The sequence below is a fragment of the Alligator mississippiensis genome, chromosome 6 (genome assembly GCF_030867095.1).
Source record: "Alligator mississippiensis isolate rAllMis1 chromosome 6, rAllMis1, whole genome shotgun sequence".
Lineage (NCBI taxonomy): Eukaryota > Metazoa > Chordata > Crocodylia > Alligatoridae > Alligator > Alligator mississippiensis.
This window is the reverse complement of record NC_081829.1, coordinates 86,640,599-86,664,306: the sequence shown is the minus strand read 5'-3', so window position 1 is coordinate 86,664,306 and position 23,708 is coordinate 86,640,599. Positions and strand designations below refer to the sequence as shown.

At 40.7% G+C, this 23,708-nt stretch overlaps 1 protein-coding gene across 2 annotated transcripts in view; it reads left to right on the top strand.

The window, feature by feature from the left end:
* PLPP4 (phospholipid phosphatase 4) overlaps positions 1 to 23,708 on the top strand; it is a 108,114-nt gene that overhangs the window by 9,886 nt on the left and 74,520 nt on the right. The window lies entirely within an intron of this gene.

Below are 23,708 nucleotides of genomic sequence, written 5' to 3'. Positions count from 1 at the left end.
GTTCACAATTGTCCCTGGACAGAAGTGTCCATACATACTCACCTTTTAGGGATTTCACTGCTGCTGAAATGCTACCAGGGGTGGGAGAGTACCCAGACCCTCATGTCTTCCAGGGTCTGTGCCTGGAGTTTTCTTCTTGACAGGGAGGAAAACCCAGATTGGGGCAGGGAGTTGGAGTAGTATAGTTGCCAAGTGCTGGAGGGCTTTGTGGTCCCTGCTTGTGACTCCCAGGAGGGTGGATAATCTGGGACCTTCCTCACCATGAACTCCCAGGCTTTTTAAGCCCTGGCAAATTCAACTTCCTACTATGGATCCTGGCCTGGAGGATCCCAGGCTGTGTGGCATGGAGGGGTTGGTAGGGTCACCAGCTTTTTTTTTGCCCCCTGCTTCAGGGCTGCTTTTTACCTAACCCACAGCCTGTGCCTCAGTTTCCCTGCATGTCTCACCTGCACAGCCCATGTCTGTAAATGCTACACATTTAAATTCTGTGTGGTGGTACTCAGACAGGGGGTGACTAGGTATGTGTGTGCGGGAAGGGGCAGAGTTGGGGGCCCCTGCTTTTTTAGTCTAGGGGCTGGTTGTTTTGGGACTTCCCACAATCTCTGCCTCACGCTGCACTTTTAAAAGGATTTTCCCTACAAAGCTGCTCCAGTATGCTGCATTGCCAGCAACTGCATAGAGCTGTGTGTACAGGGAGGAACCTGCCTGGCATGCCTGGCTGCAAGAATGCAGCACAGAGTTTGAGGAACAATTAACACTTAATGGGCTAATGCACTTCACATTGAGCATGGGATTGACAGCCCTTCTGTTTTAGTGCCCACTGTACAATGGCTCTGTTTCCCTGCAGAGCAGTTGACAGCAGTTTACTGTTACAGGCATAACTGGTTAACCACCTCCTCCCTGCAACCTGGCTACCCCCTACTACCTCCAATAAGCCTGGGACCCTTACGCAGGGTCTCTAACAGGGACATAAAACTAACACTGGGGCTTTCTGCTTCCCCACCTGTGCAGACGGTGGTCTCTGTAGGCAATAGACTGCTGGGCTTTAGAGTCCTGGGTGCATCCCAGAGCTGCCCCATTGCCCTGCATCAGGTTTGGGGGTGTGAGGAATGGTGCAGCTTGGAGTACTTGGAGGACTAACCAGGCACAAAATACACATAACGTTGAATTGATTCACAGAGAACTAGCACCTGGTTGAGAATTGCTAATCTTGTCTCTTGGGGCATTTATACACATGTGCCAGTGGGGGATTAATTAGAGTGCCCAGTGTCATGTGTATCAATGTCCCCGTGCTGAAACATGGCGGTGGGGGCACTTTGACTAAAGTTCGTTTGAGTCCACTGGAGACAGCTGGAGTCTGCTGGAGCATGGTAAATACCATGCTCCAGCAAACTGGATTAATTACTGTAATTACAGTGTGTTGGAGCAGCCTCTCTGCATGTGTATAGGTGCCCTTGGGGTTTAAAGTGCATTTAGAACGTTGCAAGCATGATGTCTGTACACGCCCTGAGGACCAAACACGGACATTGACTTAAAATGGTATGCTATAACCTACGGATTCCTGCAAAATCTTTCTTCATGCTACAGATAATGACCCTCTTCCCTTTTAATCTCTCACTAGTCAGCTATCTGTTCTTCTGTTAATTGTTTGTCTGTTTCCCCCGAGGAATTTCTCTAATTTTACAGCCTTCCACACTATATTTAATCGTCCATGTGCCTGCTTCTTCCTTCATGGTCCATTATAATCTACTTGATACTAATCTCTGCACTTCACAGGTGATAGCAGTCCTCCTGAACTATCTTGTTCTTTCATTATCAGGTTTTTACTGCATGTCCCCTTGGCTGTTGACTACCTGATATCTTCTTTTATGCCCTGCTTTTATTTACATAGATAGTTTTACATGAGCTTTTGTTCCAGCTGCTACTTAGCTCTGCTGTATCTGCTTCTCTCCCAGAAACCTGAGGAAGAGGACTGGGATAGCTGGAAGCTCATCTAAATCTATTCCAACCACGTGGTTGTCCATTAAATAATGTCACCCACAGAAATGCTTGCCTTTCACTTCATTACAGGAGACACGTAGAAGAACATCTTCTATAAAGTGGTGGGACATAAGCTTGTGACTTTTTGGACTAGTGTCTTGGAGGAAAGAGGAGAGATTAAGGAGCTTAACAGGACTTTATATGAAAGTGGCCTGGGTGACAGAAACAGTTACCTGTCAGGACTGAGGCTGAGTGTGATGGAAGTGCTATTGAATGCTGTCTCATTTAGTGTCTGTATGTCATCATTCCTAGTAGACAATTACATCAAATGCTGGAGACACATTGAAAGTGTTGCTGAGCAGAAGTTTGGACCAAGAGACTGGACGGAAGTTAGTCCTTAGTGCCTCCCAGCGCATTTCTGTGCTGGGTCCTGTCTCTGACTGATTGGAACAGTTCTGATATGCCAGCTGATGGCACATGGTGCTGTGTTTGGATAATACCACTTTCTCCATGACTTTGGCAAGAAAAGTGAGGTTAGAAACTCAGAAGTAATTGGCAAGATCAACAGCTCTGACAGCTTCTTCAGAATGAGATAAAATACTGATTGGGGAGAGGGGTTGGTATTTTCTCTCCAGGGAACGTACAAAAGTGGTGCTGCTCCGGAAACAGAGGGAATCTGAGTGCAACACCCACATTGTCAAGGATCTATGGAGAAGGGCTAATTGCTGCACATACAGCCCTTCCCAACTTGTTAATCATGATCCATTAACGTGGCGTTACAGTTCAAGTTGGTATGGAGAGCTTCAGTGACTTCTACCTAGCGTTAGAGTGACGGCTGCTAAAATTATCTGAATATAAGTGTCTTTATTGAAGGAACAAAGAGGCCATGAATCTTTTCTGGCATTTGCAATGTATTTTCAATAGCTCTTCACATTTCCAGGTTTTTCCCTTTAATGCTTTTTTCTGTACTCCAAGTAGCCTATCAGTAATAATGACACCAGTGACCAGATTCATCACAGTATTTATAGGCCTCATTTCTATGTATCGCCACAAACAAAAATGGTAATTTGGTGCATAAATACCTTTGTAAATCTGGGCCTAGGTAATCAGCCTTTTTTTCTTTCTTTCTTGACTCTTTCCTTTGCTGGAAAGTCTGCAATTGAGAGAAACTAAAATAATGTCTGTAAGGGTAATGAATGATTTGTGGTTGTAAATGTTATAGATAGTTCATTATTTAAATACCTCTCTGCTTTACATAACACTTCAAGTTTCAGCAATGAAGGTGATCAGGTATTCTGGTGTTGAAGTAACATCTGTCCATGGGATTTTTTTATAATGCAGTTGTATGCAAGTAAAACTAAGTAGCTTGTTACGGTGGGGAGTAGGGGCAAAACTGGTTTTAGGATGTGGTATTGTTTGTATTAAGATTACTTGTGCAATGGAATGAAACAAGTGGAAATACAGGTGTGACTCAGAAGTGTGTCCCCTTCCTAATAACTTTGCAGCTGAGCTGGTATAAATTACCTTCAATGGACTTTGATTTACAGAGCCTGAGAATCCAGCCCAATGTTTCAGGTATAGAAAACCTGAAATTAACAGCAGCTTCTTATAAAATAAATGTCATTTATAGTGATGGGTAGTGAAAGGCAAGGATTACATTAATACATGGTAACTGAGACCCTTCTTGGGATGATGCTGGTCAGGGTCAAGAACTAGGCATGAACTGACAGGCAGGTCTCTTTAGATACAAGTACATTGCTATAGTCAGACATTGTCATGTAAATATTCTGGAGCTGGAAGTTATTGTGAGAAACAGAAATCCTGGGCTTAGTAAAAGCTCCATCTTATCTTGTAAATTTGCAGTGAAATTTTTTTTGCAGTATCTTTACTGAACAAGAACTTGGCTACTGTCCTTGGAATTTAAAGGCAGGGAGGAGCTGTCAGCTAAATGGTATTTCACATTTGGATGCAGTTTGAGGACGTTTGTGGGACCCTGGGAGGTATTATTAAAACTGTACATGTTTTCTGTAGAAACCATAGGTTAAATCCTTGCTTGGTATACACTGACATATCTTCACGCACTGCTGATTTACACAAATGGAGATTTGGCTTAATATTGAACAATGCTCTGCCCGGCCCATATTCTGATTAATAATTTTATTCACATAGAATATGAGGTGCTTTGTCAGGGTGGCTAAGTATTGCTCTATTAGTTTGCTGACTGCTGCAGAAATTAAAGGCAGAAAAGCATATTCAGTTTCTCTGTGCCCTTTCTTATTCACTAATAATATCTCTAAACACAACTTTATGTACACTTATTTAATAGGCGGCTGTAGTCCAGTTGGATTTGGCGATGACCTTTAGCTGACACTGTTTATAGCAAATAGTAAGTTCAGTGAAAATATTTGACTAAGATTGGGATTTTTTTTTTAAAGGTTGAATACATTTATTTTGCAATTTTTGAAACAAACATTTTGATTTTTCACTTGGAAATTATATTTGTAAAAATTAAAAGAATAAAAAAGATTGAATACTGAGCCAATATTTCATTTCCTTCCTTTTTGGCTGAATGGCACATTCCTGGATGGCCTGAATTGAAATTTGTTTTTTTGAAATTAAACAATACCTAAATAAATTAAAAAAAAAAACCTTTTTACTGTTCTGTGTGAACCAATCGTAGCATAGCAATCAAATGAAAAGACTCTCTGCTCTGCTCTAGTTCTGAACAAGTGCATTTGTTATTCATTATTCTGCTGTTTCAATCATCTGATGAGTGAGTTGGAATAATAGTGTGTTTAAGTGACCAATTACATGTCATCGATAATGAAGCATGGCCACTCATAATGAATATAGCACTAGAAACTGCTAATTTGAAATTGTTTGGCCAGTGTTTAACAGGCTATGCTCATGTCAGCTGAGTTCAAGATTTGGGGAAGGGATGGACTTTTAGGCTAGATACAGACATTCAAAAAGCCCAAGGCTGAATCGATCAAAGTTACAGTTTTCTGTAAGCGAAGTAGTTTAGATTGGTGGCTACAGCGCACAAGTTCACCTTTTGAGGGAGGGGCGAGGGGCAAGTCTTAGGCCAGGCTCTGCCATTCTTAAGCCAGTCTGTGCACGCCGAACTTCTGTTCTGTCATGGTTTTGGACCGGTTTTGAGTGCTGAACTCAAAATGGCCAAAGGTAGGAAGAAAATACAAAGTGGCCAGAACTAGACCGTTACTTCATGCTTGTTAAGATGGGGTGAGTTGCTGCTGTAAGCAGTTTTTTAAATTTGGATTGATTCTAGGTGAGTTGCCATGTTCCTGAAAGGTAGCGATGGATTCGGCGTAACTTGCCTACCTGGCTGTCCCTTGCAAGCACTCGGGGTCTCTCGACTGCATCAGGTTCTTTTTTTGTTAGCGTTCACATGAGGTTTCTTACAAGCCTGTCTCTGCTGGTTATTATTTACATTATCTTGCAGAGTCTGGCGTGACACAGTTGTTCACTGATCCTTGTCATGGCAAGGATTTTACCTGTCTCTTCTTATTAAACAATTATTCTGGCTTCTGATTTGCATCTCTCATGGAGCAGAAGAGCACAACCTAAAGGTGTAACAACAGTGGCATACTTTATCATCCACTCAAATTTATGGTTGGGTGCTAGTCAAAGCTGCACGAGGAAAAAATATCATGGGACCAAAAAGGGGGGTGGAAAACCTAATATAACAAAACCCAAAGGCAGTAGATGGTGCTGTAGAGCAGTGTTTCTCAGCCTTTTAAGTAGCAAGTACCCCCTAACTTCTGAAAATTTTAATAAGTACTCCAACACTTAATTTTCCAGGGGATTTTATATTTATAAACCAATGTGTGCTATATGTTGGAAGAAGGGCTGTGTATATAAGGCCATGATATGACAGATGTCTGATCTGGTGTGGGTAGGGTTGCCACCTTTTACACCAAGGGTGCACAACTCAAGTATGTACCTGGGCTAGAAGTGATGTTGCCCAAAGCTAGGAGGGCTGAACCCAGTGCCATGCAAAGTGCGGCACGCCAAATTATTACTGGGGAATTTTAATGCGCGGTGCACCAAATTTTTTGCCATAGTTTGAGAGGAAAAGAGGGTGAGAGAGAGGGAGTGTTGGGGTATCCACGTACCCCTTGCCCGTGTCTCACGTACCCTCAGGGGTACACATACTACAGGTTGAGAAACTATGCTGTAGAGCAATCTATGTGAAGTGCAGTTGTTTCCTTTCACAGGAATCATAAGTGCCAGTCTTTTAATTTTTTTCTGGTTTAATTTCCTCAAGATTAATCGACCTAAGTCTTGAAATCTAGGGTATGTTTGCACTTACTTGATCCTGCTTCTCCTGAAGATTTTGCATCCCACAGTGAGCTCTGGGCCACAGCAGCTTCCCTTACCTAAGCAAGCCAATTTAGACATATTCTTACTCAAACCTACCTTCTGCTCTCTGGATTCACGTGAAAACCAGAATAGATTACAACTGATAAATAGAACGGCCCCTCAACAACAACACAAAGCTGTAAGTCTCAACTATTGGGTCAAATGTGGCCTTCAATATAAATGAATCAGTGGTGAGACCAAACAGACCCTTAATCCCAGCCACTGGATTTTAAAGAACTGTAACATGTTTATCAGCCCAAGGGTGGCTAAGTATTGCTATATCAATATAGCAATGCTGACAATGGGGGCCTTGACAGAGTGATGGGAAGAAAGAAGAAGAATTTGTGCTCCCCCACAAAACTGCTCAAATATTTTTGTTCATCTCCCTTTAACTATTTTCTTTTATCACCCTACCGGAGCCACCAAGATGACAGTCCAGATGCATAGAAAACAAATGAAGTATGCTCAGTCTTAAGTAAATGTCCCTAGGGGCTTCTGAAAGTAATTTGGTTGAAAACAGTGTCTGCTTGAGGTATAAAGAAATTAAACATTAAGAAGCATCCAGAGCAAAACTTTTTGGCTGTCTACAGTGGATTCGATTAATTATGCATATGCTTAGGTGATTTAAGCCTGTAACATGAATTTATTTTTTATATTCCTCAGAATAAGTAAAACTACCTGCTTTGTATTAATCCAGCTGCAGAACAGTGTCTCAGGAAATCTTACTGCCATTTCAGCATTCAGACTGCTTAGGGGCTTTCTTTTTCCAGAGATTAAAGGACATTATTAAACAGTTTAAGCGCAAAATTAAGTTTAGTCCAAAGAAGAGCATGTGGGCAACATTGCATAATACGCATCGAGCCTTGATGAATGAAAGTGATAATTCAATAAAAATAAATTAGCTGGTAGGGTGAGAAATGATGTTTCACTTTTTTTGCTATCTGGGCTGCTATAAAACTACCATTATTATTAATTATTTCTAATGCCTCACTGCAGGCATAATCTATTTTACTAGGCACTGTACATATGCATTGGAAGAGGCACTTCTTTCCTCACTTCTTATAACCTAAGTAAACAAGATAAATGGAAAAGCTACCTATATATCCACTGGAAGACCTGTATGTTATTTCTCTGTTTCTGGTGGATTTGGAAAAAGTCAGGTCTTCCAGAGACTTTTTGTAGTGTGGCATTAGGATGAATGGACTACATTGCAAATCCTCAAACCTATATACTATCGCACTAAGGACCAAGGACATTTTGAGGTATTTGTGCTTATTGTATATCGACACTTTATATATAATTTTCCAGCTTATAGGCTGCTTCCAGACATGCAGGCACATGTGGTTTCTGGCATCGCAGAGCACTTTGTGGTGCCACAAACTGCATGTGGGGAATGTTAAGAAGTGTCCCCCGCAGTACATTTGTAGCACAGGGCCAAAATTTGCTATTGGGAAATCCTGATCAGAAAAAAATAGTGCTGTGAAAAAAGTGACGTGGTGCACGTAACAGGAGCATGTGCCAAAAGACACGGAGGCTCAGTCCTTCAGGGAAACGCTATGGCTGGTAGCCAGAACATCTGCACTCTTGCAGTTGTGCCCTGGATCCTTCAGCATGCCAGGAGCTGGGAGGAGTTGGGCAAGGACAGCTTACCCAAAGCAGGACAATTTCTTCCCCACCAAAGTGTATTTGCAAGGGCGTGCGCTGTAGCAAAAAGTAGCAGCACAAATTTGCGCCACTACTATTTTTGATGCTGCAAATGCATGCCCCTGATTGTGGGGACCCACTCATAGAGTGCAAATTTGCATAATATTAAAAAATTGCAAAGAAGTATAAAGAAAGGTGAGAAATGAATAAATAAATACCATAGAAAAGTATTATGCAGTACAGTGCATGTGTGTGCATCACCTATGAACTCTTAAGCAAGCTGTCAGGTAGTGCTAAACTCCAGTTCACCATGAGACTTTATGTGAAGCAGATCTCTACCTGATTTTCATCTGGCACACTAATACCTATTTAGAATAAACTTCATACATGCGCCTCTTAAACATATTTAATTGCAATTTACTTGCTTTTTTGTCTTTTTTTTGGCCTTTATGCTATAAGTAACTGCTCAATTTGCTACATTTTTCTTTCTAATCTGTAACTGCTTACACTACTATATATTAATATTTTAAAATATATACTATCATTATTCCTACTGTGTACACATAAAATATTGAAACAGAAAATATGCCAGCAGGATGCCCACCATCACACAGATGGTAAACACTAAAAGGTTGGTGTGAAAGTCAGCAAAACAGACAAGCTATTGCTGAGTATTATGAAACCAAAGAAAATAGCTTGATGCATAATGAATTGTATTGTACAAGCAGGCAAAAAGGAACAGAAGAAGAGCAGGTAAGACATGAAGATGCTGCTAATATGCATTTAAAGGATATAACAATTACACAACAAAATTCTCAGAGAAATCAATGATCTCTAGACAGATTTGGTTTTACCCTGGACTGAACATCACTGTATTTGACATCAATGATACTTCTTTTTATTTTACTGCAAGGGCAAGATACTTTATTAGTGAGACTGCTTTTGAAGAATGTTGCCACAATGGCAAAGTAAATGCCAGGTAGGAAGCTGACAAGACCTGAAGCCAGGGTTCGAATTATGGGGGAGCTCAGGGAGGCTGAGCCCCCCCATAAGAGATGAGTCCCCCTGTAAGATTTGAAAATTATAACCTAAAAAGGTCTCTGATTTTATTAGGACATTGTGGTGGGCAGCCCACTTTTTTTTTGCAGACTCTCCCAAGAGTCAAAGTGTAATTTGAACCCTGCCTGAAGCTACAACAGTGGAATAGTGTTCATATTATTTAGAGCAAATATACATTCAAGAAATCTAGGGCTAGACTGTGTCAAAAGTAATGAATTATTACAGTATTAGAGCTCTATATGCATAAAACAATGACAGGCCAAGTTATGGGCAACTTTAAGGAGGACTCAGTGGTTAGGGACAGACATTACACAAACTGGTTTAAGTGATCAGAAACTGGTTTGAAGTTGTAACTGAACAGATATTCAGTGCATATAAGCCAGCTTGAAAATAGCTGAAACTGGTTTGAGATAAACCTGGTTGAATGTAGTATCAGACTTAACTGCTTTAGGTCAAACCAGTTTATGCAATATTTCTCCCAAACCCCTTGGTGTTTTAAATTAAACCAGACTCCCTCAGCATCCTGGCATGCTCTCTGGGCTGGACTGGGCAGGGCTCTTTGCTCCACAGCAGGGCTGGCCCCTCCCCTCCGCTCCCTGGCTGGAGCTCCAGCAGAGACTTGCAGCCACAGCAGGGTCTGCCTGGCTTCCCCATGCCCTACCCCCACTTTGCTGCTCAAGCAGGAATTCCCTCCTCCCTCCCTCCCTCCCTCACATCTTCCACAGCAGGGACCCCAGCCCCAGAGACCCTAGGCATGTGGTATGCTAGCTAATGCAGATATATGTGTGTGTGTGTGTCCAATTTCACTGGGACAGGCAGACAGAACAGTGATCCCTTAGGGCTGTTTGGAGCTAATCAGCAGGTCATCTGGTGAGCTGTTTAAGAAGAGTTTGAAGTAATGGAGAGAGGCTATTGTTTTGCTGATCGGGTGATAACTACTGTTATCAGTCCCCTGCTGGCTTGTTTGCTAGTCGGTTTGCTGCAGGGAGGGAGATTAAAAAGCTCTGTATCATCAACAGATGCATGTGCTGCACAGCCTCCTCCCCCCCTCCCCCACATTGCCTCAGAGTGCTAGCAGGGGACTGGGGGCTGACAACACTCTTGCCCTTGAGCAGCAAGTGGGGAAAATACTGGGACTGTGCAGGCAGACCTCCCTAATCAGAGGTCCTGCCAGGGCCTTACCACCCTCCACCCACCCAAGTTCAGTATTCTGCAAGGGAAGGGAGGGCTGCTCTAGCAAACCCCCCCCCCCCCCCCAGCTTCTAGCCTGACCCACTGCAGGCATCTGCCTGAATTTCCTCAGTCCAAAGAGAATGTCTGTCCAGCTAGAAGCCTGTTCATACTAGCCAGGTTAGACTAACCTGCAAAGATTGAATCAATTCAGACTCAGGCTTTTTAAATGTCTGTCCTTAGCCAGTGAGAAGATGTCAAAACCTGGAAATGAACTCCAAAAGCTAAATTTACTGCAGGACTTGAATGGAATGCTTGAAAGCTGTAATCTTTATGTCACAGCTTAGAGATAACTGCAAGAAACTGAGCAGGAAGAAAACGCCAAAGCAGCTGCTGAAAACAGAGAATCAAGTTGATCAGTTACATGATGCATGTGATTACACCTTACAACCTGAAACGTCTTTTAGTTTTAAGACTTTGCAGAACTTGCAGTTGGTGAAGAAATTTAGTGTAAAGAGTTAGTTGAGACAGAATCTTATGTCTAAGGCAAACAAGAAGGATAATAAGTGTTCTTAGTGATAATTTACTGGCTATGCACTTGTAGGTTACTAATCCAATGCACTAAGCAATTTCTCTCTTGTTGACCCCAAAGAGAGCATGCTTCTTGGTAAGCATCCCCATGCATGTAAAATGATACATCACCAGATCAAAGGAAAAATAATTAAGGATGGTGTGCGGACTGTTCTGTGCTGAAACTGCATCAAGTTAGCATACCATTCAGCAATTTTTGCAGGAAATTTGAACAACAGCCTACAAAAAAAAAACAAAACAAGGGAAAATCCTTAACAAGGGACTTGAATGGTTTTTTAATCTTATTTTTGCTTTTAAGATGTAGGTAGGAAAACTTCTGTTATTTTAACTCCAAGTGCATAGCCTCATGTTCTAACATGGTTTGTCATTTCTTTAGTGCTTATTTTGTGTATGGGGTGACCCTGGTACAGTGTAGGTCCTACAATAAGTCTGAGGCAAAGAAAACAGCACCCAGCACAAGATTCCATGCCTTATGCCTTAACTGTTGGACAATTACTGAGTGTGAGGAAAGATGTCAAGGGTTGTGTGGCATTTTCACCCCAAGAGAAGCTGTGTGTCAGGTTTTACTACAAAATCATTATCACCTAGGTCAGATGATAAGGAAGCAAATCATGCTTCATGAAAGAATTCAATATTATTCTAAAAGAAAAAATAAAAGAGAATACAAAATCTGAGTTGAACCTGTTCTGCAGTATTCGTTTCTGTTTTATGAGAATGATCCTTTCTTCTACTCCCCTGTTCAGAGCTGCACTGCAGCATTACCCAGCTTTCCCTAATTCATCCTCTTATTTGATTACTTCCCCACGCCCCACCTCTGTACGGGTGAAATGGCTGTGAAAAGGTCCTAGTAAAATTACTCTAACTCCCACATCAGCAGTCTCTCTCTCTTTTCATTGAAGTTTTCCTGGTTCAGTAGCTTTTCTTCCTATACCCTGGCAATAGCAGTTCTTAACAATATGCAGTGCTGGTCATGTTCCAAGTGCTTCCCAAACATTAGCTAATTTATAAGAAGAGATTCTACATTTTAGCCAGTTACATTCTTTTGGCACATGTAGAACAAGCATTCATGCCTGGGGAAACTAACCTGCTGTATGTATCAGACGTGCGATTTGTGCGTGGGACATACTTGTGTGATCCATACATGTTCAGTTAACCAATGCCTCTTAGGTTTGATAGGACTGTTTGATGGAGGAGAATGATATGATCAGATTGGGCTCATTTCCAGTGCTTGAAAAATCAGCGGAGATGCTATGTGGTATTAGGACACTTCACATTAAATGATTAAACTTAAGGCTGACTTCCTTCCACTCAGAAAGAAAAAGCATTTATTTGCTCTGCATTAATTACCAAAGATGTATTTGAGGTGAACTTTGTCCAGTCTGGAACACCCCCCCAAACCTTCCAACCTCCATTCTCTCTTTGTACAAATATTCATGCAGCAGTTTCTTGCAATATAAAAATGAACCATGTTATGCACTGCCCCTTGCACCCCCAGGCCCCCAAATCATATATTCTTCCACCACTGCTGATGAGTAGAAAAGTAGTGTAGATACAGCATTATACTTTTTGTTCCAGAAACATTTTACTTGGTTTTCCTAAGTGATGACATCAAGGGAAGTGTAAGAATATGGTGAACAGTAATCAGAAAATGTCACGAAGGCAGGAACAAAATTCCCTTTTGACTCCCCAGCAAGTGTGAGAGCTATGATATTATTGAAATAAAAGAACTAAACTCCAGACAAGGATCTGGATGCGGTTATTATTTATGTATATTCTGTCAAACAAGAAAAGCCCCAGAGATCATGGCAGTCGAGGGGCCAGTAGCTAGATGTACGTGATAAATGGTGATTGGATTAGTGATTAACAAAGCCACTATCATTCACATCTCCTGGATAGAGAGTCCCCTTGGGTGGCATTACTGCAATGTCAGTGCTTGTCCAGTGCTAATACAGCTCATCCTATTGGGCTACTCAGTGAAATGCTAGTCCAGAAAGCCAAAACGTGGAAGAATTGCCACTGTAGTACAGAAGGGACTCCATACAGAAACATACACCTGATAAATGAGTTGAGGAATAAGGTTAATTTGGAAAATCTGTTGATAAGACTGCCCCAAATCCTGGTGATTTCCAGCCCTAGTCCAACTTGTGCTGGGATCTCTAGAGGAAGTATATTTAGGAGACATGGCAACCGTAATGGAAAAAGCAAACCTTATTTGAATCAATTGTAATCCAAATGGCATTTTGTAAATGTCAAGATCTAATTTGTGGTGGGGTTACACTGATGAAATTTAGCACTGCAGTCTGTAATTTAAAGCACCAAAATAGTCTTTGGCATCAACTGCTACCAATTTATCTAAGGCCATATACATCCTAAAGAGCAAATGCTTTTGATAGTCTTTGGCATTAAAAAGAGAAGATTATAAGGAAGGAAAAAGGATTCCTAGGAACATTCTTATCTTCTGATCATTTAAACATTCCTGTATTAATGCAAGGACAAATTGCTTTTACCTCCCCTGACCTCTTCTGCCCTGGTATTCACCTCTCATTTACTTCATAATTATTTGATGTATTCCATTGATTTCCTTCAAACATCTACTAGGCAAAAACATGCTGAATTTTTGATGTTTTACACCAGGCAAAGTTTGGTGCCACACAGGGGAAACCTTGTTAATTTTGTATAAATATTGCAAGGCTAGCACTGCTTATTTATTCCTTCAGGATACCCAAGAGAGTGTGAGGACTGCAAATTAAGGTTTTTGTAAAAGTCTGAATAATAAACAAACCCTTGTAGGGATGGGGAAAGATCGCTAGTCTCAGGGGGCTGCTGGAAGAATTTACTGGTGCTAAAAGCATTATCTCTACTAGTCTGCTAGATGAGCTCCTATGGAACTTCCTTTGCCAGGATTGTAGCAGCAGTCTTGCTATTATTTATTCTATAGATAGTGATAGCACTAAGTCTACCGAGTGCTTACCAAGTAGAGAGGAAGTTACGGTCACTGTCACAAAATCATAGACAGATGAAGGGAAGCTCGCAACATGAGAGGCTCAGGATGAAGGGAAGTGTCCAGCCTGGATTCTCTCCACCTTTCCATACCCTTGAATTCTGCCACCTCCTTAAGATTAAGTTGGGTGTACTTCGGTCCCTCCATTCTCTTGTCATAAATAAACCTCCCATTTCAAGCATTTATCAACCATTAGAAAAACTAAGCTAGTTTCTTCTCACAAAAGATGTGAATGTTGCAGGGGGCTGTAAGAGTTCAGTTTTGACAGCTACTCTCTGGCACGGATGACTGAAGCATATGCTTTATTTTATTTTAAGCCCATGTGTCATTCCATTGCCATTATTGAAACTACTCGCAGGTTTGATTGCTTTGCTAGATTGAAACCAGAGTTGTCAGGGCCTTTAGGAACAGCCCTAAATAGGGAGAGGATTTCCAGACCAGCTCAGGAAAGGCATGATGGTTTGGCTACAACTCCTGCACAAGTCAACGGAAGTGTTTCTGTTACCTTCAGTGAAAGTTAGATTTACCCTTAGAGCAGGTTTCTCAACCTGTAGGGCACGGCCCCTGGGAGAGACGTGAAGAAGCAATCAGACAAGCGTTACAAAGCATTCAACAGTTTAAGACAAAGAGAGTGTTGTTCCTTCATTCCCCACACACGCTGTTGCACTTTATAGTCAAGTACTCTCTCTCAGCATCATCAAACACACAGAGGAATAAATTGCATAGGCTTACTGTTATCATTAATACATATTTTACTCTTACTTGCACAATAAATTTAGGAGGTGGCACAAAAATTAATATAATGGGTCACTAATCTGAAGAGGTTGAAGGAAACTGCCCTACAGGCATAGCGTAGAATTTAGAGGTAAGAAATTGTGGAAAAAATCAGAATCGGTAGAGTTAAAAAGAAATGGCCTGAAGTATTTGCTTGTAGGCTTGGTTTCACACACAATATAGGTCCTTAAAAATGCTATCCACCTACACCATTCCCTCAGTCTCACAATGCTCTATTGGGCATTGATTCAGGACCGATATAGTAAGACTTATGCTGTTTTCTGCTGCTATCTCTATCAGTCTTAATAAAAACAAGTCCATAAACACAGGTTTACCAGGAACAGATAGAAACACCAGGCTTTTTCAATTCTGGAACAATAAAAACAGGTTCTGAATTATCTTTGTACAGTGTTTCTGGTGACTATTAACTACTCTGAATGGCGCAGGACAATCAAAGTTAATAAAGCTCCACATTAGGATTATAGACTGTAAATCAAAAGTGAGAGGTACACACTGCATAACACTATATTTTCAAGTACATAATGCAGCATTTTAGTCATTAAAGTGAAGGAGACAAAACTTCCTTTTTATTGATACAGCTGCTATTTTATTTCCTTTCAGTACAAGTGGAAACTATATATTTATTTAACCCACTTGTTTTAGTGTAGCTATAACATGAGCGGCTATAATAATAATAATAATAATCTTCAAGTAGAGAATCCCGGCATACTTGAGAAACATTACTGAGTCCACTCAGCATCCCTGTTATAAGATAGATATAACCATCTGCCCCTTCTACTTGTGGGGAAACAGCAGTATGTGGCAGTCAAGGCCACCACTTTTCTAGTCGAATGCTAGCCTGCTTACGCATAAACCAAACTGAGATGCTTTGTTTTATGCACCAGGAATTTACATTGTTGCCTTAAGTAATTGCTCAAGGGTACACTGAATATCAGTGGCAGCGGCAGCAGAGGAGCCAAGATCTTGACTCTGAGTCCTGTGCTCTAGTCATTTAAACTAAGCTCTATTTTTGCTAACAAAATACAAATTTTAATGAATTAAATTTATGAATAAGTATCAACTTTCCTGTAATGAGATTATGGGCCATCAGTAGTAATACCGATGCCTTAGCCATGTCATTGCACTACCAAAGTATAACTCCTTCTCGTTCTTCCAGCTAAGGAATTACGAATATCCAAAATGACTGCACAAGAAAAAAAAATCTAACTAGAGACAGGCCTCTCTCCTTATAACCTTTGTGCTAATACAAAGCCAGCTTATCTCATGAGCACAACTGGTCAGCGGCATTCGAGCAGGTTTAATAGAATTCCTCCTGCTTCCATGTGGTTAGCAGAATGGCAGTGATAAACCACAGGCATCATTTCTTATCTCACCTTACCTGCTGCCCCAACTATCTGCATCCGCCCTGTTAAGTTAGCTTCGTGTTCCAGCCACAGTCCATCTTAGGCATTTAATACTTGGTTTTTATTTACAGAGCTTCCCAAAGCGGCTGAAAAGACTTGTTTCCTCCCATGGTGTTAAACGAATGGAAAAAATGATAGCATGTTGGTAGATTTTTGTCATGACAATAAGTTATTTAACAGGCAGGTGTGTGCAGGTTACATTAACTTTTGCATTACCAGTTTGGAGGGTGTAGGGGGCTATATAGTGCAGTTGGGAGGGATAATTGATTTGAGCCTCAAGTTCAAATTCTGTCAACTCATCCTTTATGTTGCAAATAAGTAGACTTTGTTACAGTTCAACAACACAAGGTCCTTTCTGCTCTGCCAAAACATTAGAGATCTTGCCACTTGTTTTAGAAGTAAGAATTTGTCCTGGCATTTCCAGCCAAGATTTTCATTCCTTCATAGTTACTATATCCTGTGATTTGTCTGCACCTGACCTCTGTACAAATCAACTATTGCATTACAGTGGTGTGAGAATTTCTGTGCGTGTGTACGTGTGTGTAAGTCCCTTTTATCCCCATAATTCAATCAACCTGTGTAGAGCTACATCAACTTCAGTCTTGTCTGTTTTGCCCCCCTGAATGTAGGATCAGGGCCAGAGTTTGCACAGCAGTGCAAGAGGAATGATTGGCCTTGAATGCTTTTATTATTACATTCAAGTAGTGAACTCCATGGTGGCTGTAAAGGTATTCCGAGAAATAGAGGTAATAATCGTAACAATATTCTGGTAGTCTTTGCCAGCAAGATAGGTTAGCTGAAGCGGAGAGGTCTTCATAACATTAGAGAGAGGCAAATTGTTATTACAAAGTGAACAAATAAGTTTTATTTTAACTGAAATCAATCTAAGTTATGTTTCTCCCTTGCCTTTTGACCAGCCTCATTATTGTTTATGTAGGATTTAGGGTTTCCTATGATTTTGGTGCTTTCCCTACCTTGCCTAGGTTAGGCATTAAGGGAATGATTATTTAAAGCCAATTCAAATTCAGACCCACTTGCCCAGAAGCAGTGCTTTTGAAAGCAGAGATGTAGGCTCTTGCTAATTGCCATGAAAGATCCATAGGTAATAAAGTTCCTTCAGAACAACATCTTTATTTTCACATGACTTTATTTTTGGCTACTTTTCCTTTATTTTTTTCTCTCATATTTTTAGCAGGCCACTAAGTAATGCCACTGGTTGCATCCAAGGAGAGGAGGAATCTGAACATTTCAGTTTAGTCCTCTTCACAAAATAAAGGCTACCAGAATGTGAATATAAAGCCTTGTATTTCCTGGGTTCAAGATCACATATCTCTTATATTTTATCTGCCCTCCTCAAATTCCCAGAGACAAATCCTTCTGTGCCCATTCTGCTGTGGTTATATCTTCACCCTCTAGGAGCCCAGTTACTGCCTGGCAATTCCCCTTGTAATTCCCCATGTGTTTTCCAAGATGACTGCTTAGGACCTAGTTGTTGGTAGCTGTGTGTTCTTGAGTTAGGCCAAATTCTTAACTTTTCTTTTGAGACCTATCATTTCTTCTCTTAATACTATTAATGCTACTAGACTGGTAATTCTATATGCACTCATACAGGGTCTTTGCCTTTCTAATAAGTAATACTATTTTGCTGGCATAGTTTTTGTGATGTAGATGCCTCTTTGTAGTCAGTTTGCAACACTACTATTTCCAGACACTAGGGCTGCTTGTACATGCCCCAGGGGTTTAATTCAGTTTAGTTCTCCCTAAATTGAAACGGTGGGCTTTTAAAAACACTGCTTCAATTTAGGGAGAATTAAACTGAACTAAACCCCTGTGGCGTGTACACAAGGGTGGGGGCCCAATCCTTACCTTCCTCTTCAACGGTGGGGGAAGGGGGGCTAGCTGCTGGTGGGCTGAGCGGTCCCTGAGCTGCGTGGGGGCCCCCCAGGTGGCAGCTGCCCACTGGCACCTGGCCTGGGCAGTCTTGGGGGGTGCTGCAGCCGCGGAGGGAAGCACCAGCCCCCCTGCAGCCGTGGAGGGAAGCACTGGGCCACCACACAGCTCAGGCAGGCAGGCTCCAGGGAGAAACAAAAAATCAGGCTAACCTTTTTTTTTTTCCTTTAGTGGAGCCTGCCTGCACCAGCTGCTGCTGAGTCCTACAGCCCCTGAGCTGCACGGGGCCCACCAAGCCCCAAGTAATCAGCTTCCAGTGTCCCGTGCACTGTTGCACTTTGTTAGGTAGTGAACTAAAACACCTCGGAGGCATTTTATCTTGCTACGTACCAAAGTCATTTAAAGCGGACTACACCAGCAAGTGTGCAAACAGCAACGCCATTAAAGTGAAATACAGCACCGAACGTACAAACAGCAGTGCTATTAAAGCAGTGCGAAAGGGCATTTAGGATGCTTTAAAGGCCAATTTGGTGGCATGTACAAATGCCCTAGATCTCAAAATATGGAGTCAAGGCAACTAAGGTCAGTAGTTTGGCATATGGCGGCATTATTCCTAAAAAAGGTTCCTTCTGTTTCAGCTTCTGAAGCTGAGAGAGAATCTGTGTTTGCTCCTCTTAATGTTGTGCTCTTTCAGTTGTTGTGTGGGAAGGTGTTACATCTGTCAGCACAGAATAGCAAGTGGTAACGTCCTTTTCATAGGACGGGTTGGTGTCCGTTGACTTACCATTTGCTAGACTAAGACTACCAGATTCATTTCACATAGTTTATCAAACGCTATGCAGCCTCTTTCATTTCTTAGCTTCCTCTTTACTGGGGGGCCCCTCTGCCTCAAATCTCTTGAGAGTACATTAACAACCTTTTACAGAAGCAGGATATTGGCTGCCATGGTCCTTTTGCTTTACCTGTTAGGGTGGTATGTCGTGTGTTGTGTCAGTGTTGACAATAGTTTTACTAAGAGGTTGGATTATGGATTGTATAGGAGGGATGATCCTGCCTCAGGGGTTGGGCTAGATTATCTATGGAGGTCCCTTCCAGCCTTACTTCTCTATGATTTCTATCATCGCCAATCCTCTGTACCACCCACTTTCCATTTGAATATTTTTCTTATTCAGTTTAGTGGTCTTAAATTACTCTACCTTAACTCCTGTCCGTTCCTTCTGCCATCTCAGATGTCTTTTTGTGCAAAGATTTTTCTGGCTGCTCATCTCACTGTCATTGACACCGGAGAGCACTGCTTTTCTTTGCTGCTCTTTGGTATTCTCTTTCCTGCCTTTCCACGCTTTCTTGTCTCACCAGCCAGCTCTTATTTTCTTCTCTTTTTTTCCTCCCTCCATTTCTCTTCTCCTGTATTCCTCCACATTTTAGAGTTAGTCATTTTGCTTGAGTCCTGCCTTTTGCTGCCACTCGCCACCCCCCTTTTTACCTGCTATCCACCTGACTTCACGCTGAAATCACTCCCTTGAACATGGCAACATTACAGCTGGGTAAGTACAACAGTTTCACAAAAGACACGACTTTTCAAAAAGTTAGTTGCCTCTAATAATAATTGAGAGCACTCAGTATCATGTGGGTTCTGATCCAGATTCACAAACATTTTGGGGAGTGAGGTTTTATTTCTAGGAATATTCAAGCTGAGCCATTGCCAGTCCTAGCAGGAGTAAATATTTGCAAATGTTTTCATTCTGGAAGCATTCCCAGTTTTCCCCCTGGCCAGCTTGCAAAGCCTTTTTTCAAAGTCCTAGGAAGATTTGGACAATTCTTTTTGAATTTTTGCTGTATTAATTTTGCGTGTGTTAGCTTTGGCTCTGTAACTGCCAGTTGAAGATGCTAAAATGCATTTTTCAGAGTTGTCAAGGAGCTACTAGAGCAGAGGCATTTGATAGCTTGGAAGTTTATATTAATCAAATTAAATGCAGGTATCATCAATGAGTACATTTCTCAAACGCCTAAGCAGTTTGCAGGTGAATCACGAATAGAGACTTCTCTTGTTTATAATGCTTAAATTCTCTAAACCTCAAAATAACAGGGACAGAATTTTCAAAAGCACCTAAGTGACTTAGGCACGTGTCTTTTGTGGGACCCACATTCTTGAGTAAGTTTGGCACTTGTGTAAATCCCAAGTGACCAATCATGGGATGGAAAGATAGAGAGCAAATATGATTACTAATCCAGGACAAGGCAAAACTTGCCCCACTCTTGGAATATGGTATGTAATCAATGATCCCCTGAACTCAGTCCCCTAAGCTACACATTTCCACAACTTCCTAATTGGTCCTGGAAAATTTGTGAACAGAAGAAAAGTGTGTAAATTCTTCATATGATTCATTCACAAGAAATAATCTGACAAATTATTTTCTTGCAGGTAAGTATTCTGACAAACCTCCATTCCTCTGTGATGCTCGATTTGTTACTATTTGGGGAAGTGGATTGTTAGAGGGGGTAGTGGATTTTGCAACTATCACTGTCCTGCCATGCTTCTTGTTCACAGTTCTAGTTTTATCTTCTCCACTCTAACTGTCATAGGTCACCAGTTCCTTTTAAAATCATGGTGGCAAGTGGGTAATGCCTTGTGTATATCCTAAAAAACCCTGGCCCTTATGTGGGAGAGCTCAGAACAGTGGTGGTAGTTAAAAGGAATTTGGATTCCTAAACTGCTTGTGGGTAGTGTTGAGATACGGCATGAGAAACTTGGTTAATTCAATCCTCATGAATGGTTTATGCTGGCACAAAAATATTTATGGCAAAGTTTTCCAACCTAGGCTCTCAATTTTAGCTTTTTAGATCCATAATTAGCCAACTGTCTACAAATAGCTTAAGTTTTAAAATGTGTAGCATCTTGTCTACTAGGCTGTTGTCATCCCGTCTGTTGTATGGTTGTGAAACCTGGACAAGCAACACCTGAAAGCCTTGAAATGTGACCATCAGTGATGTCTTCAGAAAATTCTCCATATTATTTGGGAGGCCAGAAGAACGAATACCAGTTTTCTGGCTCAAGTAAACACTGCCGGCATTGAACCCATTTTTATATGGCACCAGCTCCTTTGGACAGGACACGTCATAAGGATGCCTGACAACTGACTTCTGAAACTGGTCCTATATTCCCAGCTTGCCAATGGTCACTGCTTTAGAGATGGACAAAAGAAGAGATGCAAGGACACCTTGAAGGCCAATCTGAAGAAATACCCAATTAACATCTATGCTTGGGAGACTTGAGCACTGAATTGTCCCCAGTAGTATGAAGTATGGCAAAGCATTGGCCATTTTGAGCAAAATTACATCATGGAGATGAGTAGGTGAGAAAGACAAAGGGAAAGATCTATAACTGGACATTACCAGGATACATGCAGATCTCAGATTGGGCCTCTTCAGTCATCTCTGGGTGCATCAATGACTAACTTTACTGAAAGACTGTCATCCTCGTATCAAGGAAAAGGTGACAACGAGGACAAGTGTCCTTTGATTATACTGAAGTTAGACAAAGTGAGAAGATGTCAGTGCCACTGAAAATCAGATCATTTTTATTTAGGATTTTGACAGGAGGCACTAAAGCTTAGATTTTCAAAAGAGCATCAAAATTCTCATTGAATTTTAACAGAATTTAAGCATCTAACTTTCTTAAGGCTTCTTAGAAAATTACCCCTTAAGGGCCTGACATAAAGCCCACAGGAGTTAATGGAAGTTAATGGCTTAAGGAATTACATTAGGCTATTACTCTTGAATAAAATGCTTGTTTTTCTAATGCTATTAACAAATGTTATGCTTCCTCAAACATCTAAAAATACAGAAAGGAAGACCTGACAGCAGCAAAGTAAAGGCTACACTTTCTTATACTTTATTCAAGCAAAGAAATCAAGTGCCAGATACAATGTGTCCAAAAACCTTTTTTCTTTATTTAGCACCTGCATCTGTCACTAATACATATCGTCATTTAAAACTTCCTTATGCTGGCTTATTAATAATAATAGGCTGCACTTTCAAATTGGACAAAGGCACATCAATCACAGTCAGGCAACCTAGAAATCAGTATATTCTCATGATTGTTTAATAGGTCATATAGGAAATTTAATTGAAAGCCTGTGAATTCTCAGAGCAAGCAGCTCACTACTGATTCTTCAAAAAGAAGTGAATTGGTCTCTTTAGTTACCTTGGCATGAAATTTTAATTGGCAGCGAGCTCTTTTTATACAAACAAGTGATTTTTCTGGGATGGTCTTTTTCTTCTTACTATTTCTTTATTGCTATCTCTCCATCCTTTTTTCCTTAGAGGTTATTTTGAATCAGTTCTCACTTCATTTCAGATAATTGCTTTCCTTTTTGTTCATTATATTCCAGTGTAATACTTGACCGTATTTGATAGAATCAGGAGAGAACACAGTTAAAAGGAAGCAACATTTTCCTAATCATATTTAACCAGCTATGTGGATATAAGATGATATTACTAAATAAAATAATAATAGTAGTAGTAGGTTCCGTGCTGAGACAAAAATTACTCTGTCCTTAGAAGATTAAAAAGATATTGAGCACATAATAAACATAAAATTCAGAGTTATGTTTTCCCACTAGAACAAAGGATGTTAACATTACTTAGCATTTGTTTTCTCTGCATACGTTGTACTTCACATTATTTTGTACCTTTTTACAGATGTTTAATTTATGTCTGAACATGTATTTGCAGTGTGGTTAAGTCATGATTCTTTTTACTTAACTTTGCAAACAAAATTGCAACACTATATTTAGCTTTTAATAACTCCTGACTGTGGTACTCCTCTTTTTTTTTTTTTGCAGCCAAGGTGTAAAAGACTTGAGACTACTTGTCAGTCTTTGGCTTCCCCAAAGTCATGTATAGTGACTTAAACTTTCACACCTTCTGCAGTCTTTTCCCAAAGCCTCAAAACTCAAAAGCGTAGTTATAGCTCTTACATCTACATTTTTTCCTGGGTTTGGCTGTGCAAATAATTGAATTTTCCACTTAGTGACTGAATCACTTATTGGGGAAAAAAATGGAACTTCAGCTCAATTGCAAACAAAAATATGCAATTCAGGTCAGATTAAACATTTTTTTTTGACTTGCAATGAAATATTTTGGTTTTGGATGTTTCTCACTCTTCTGTTTGTTTGATTTTTTGTATTTTAGTTTGCCACTAAACCAAGCAAACAGCTATTTTATAGCTACTCTTAGAGCCAGTACCTTCTAGAAAAATATGTTCTTTAAAAGTTACCTTGTCTTTTCTATCAGTGGAAGGTATTTCTGGAATTATATCTTTCTATCTCTCTACTCGTCATAGGACACTAGGTTTTGAACCTCAAATTCTGGATCCTGGGACTTGAAAGCCTGGATGCTATAAATAGTCAACTAGCACTTATCTTCTTTTGTACACAGCATCTACTATCCATGACTTTCTCTTGTAGAAAATAAGTATGGCATGACAGTTTTTCCTCTTGAATGAAGTTTACTGTATTCTTACAACAGTGTAATACCATGTTCAGAATGATTTTGCTGAGTGTATATTTATTACAATAGTAATACTATAAAAGTGATGTGGTGATGTGTAGAGGTGCACCGATACATTGGTTCATATTGTATCGGCACTGATAAAAGGAAAATTGACATTATCAGCAATCGGCTGTTTTTGGCTGATGTGTCTGATAATGTCCCTGATAAATGCCATGTGCATGTGCACCGCTGCAGCATGCACATGGCCAGGAGTACAGCCCAGCACCTTGGAGAGCAGC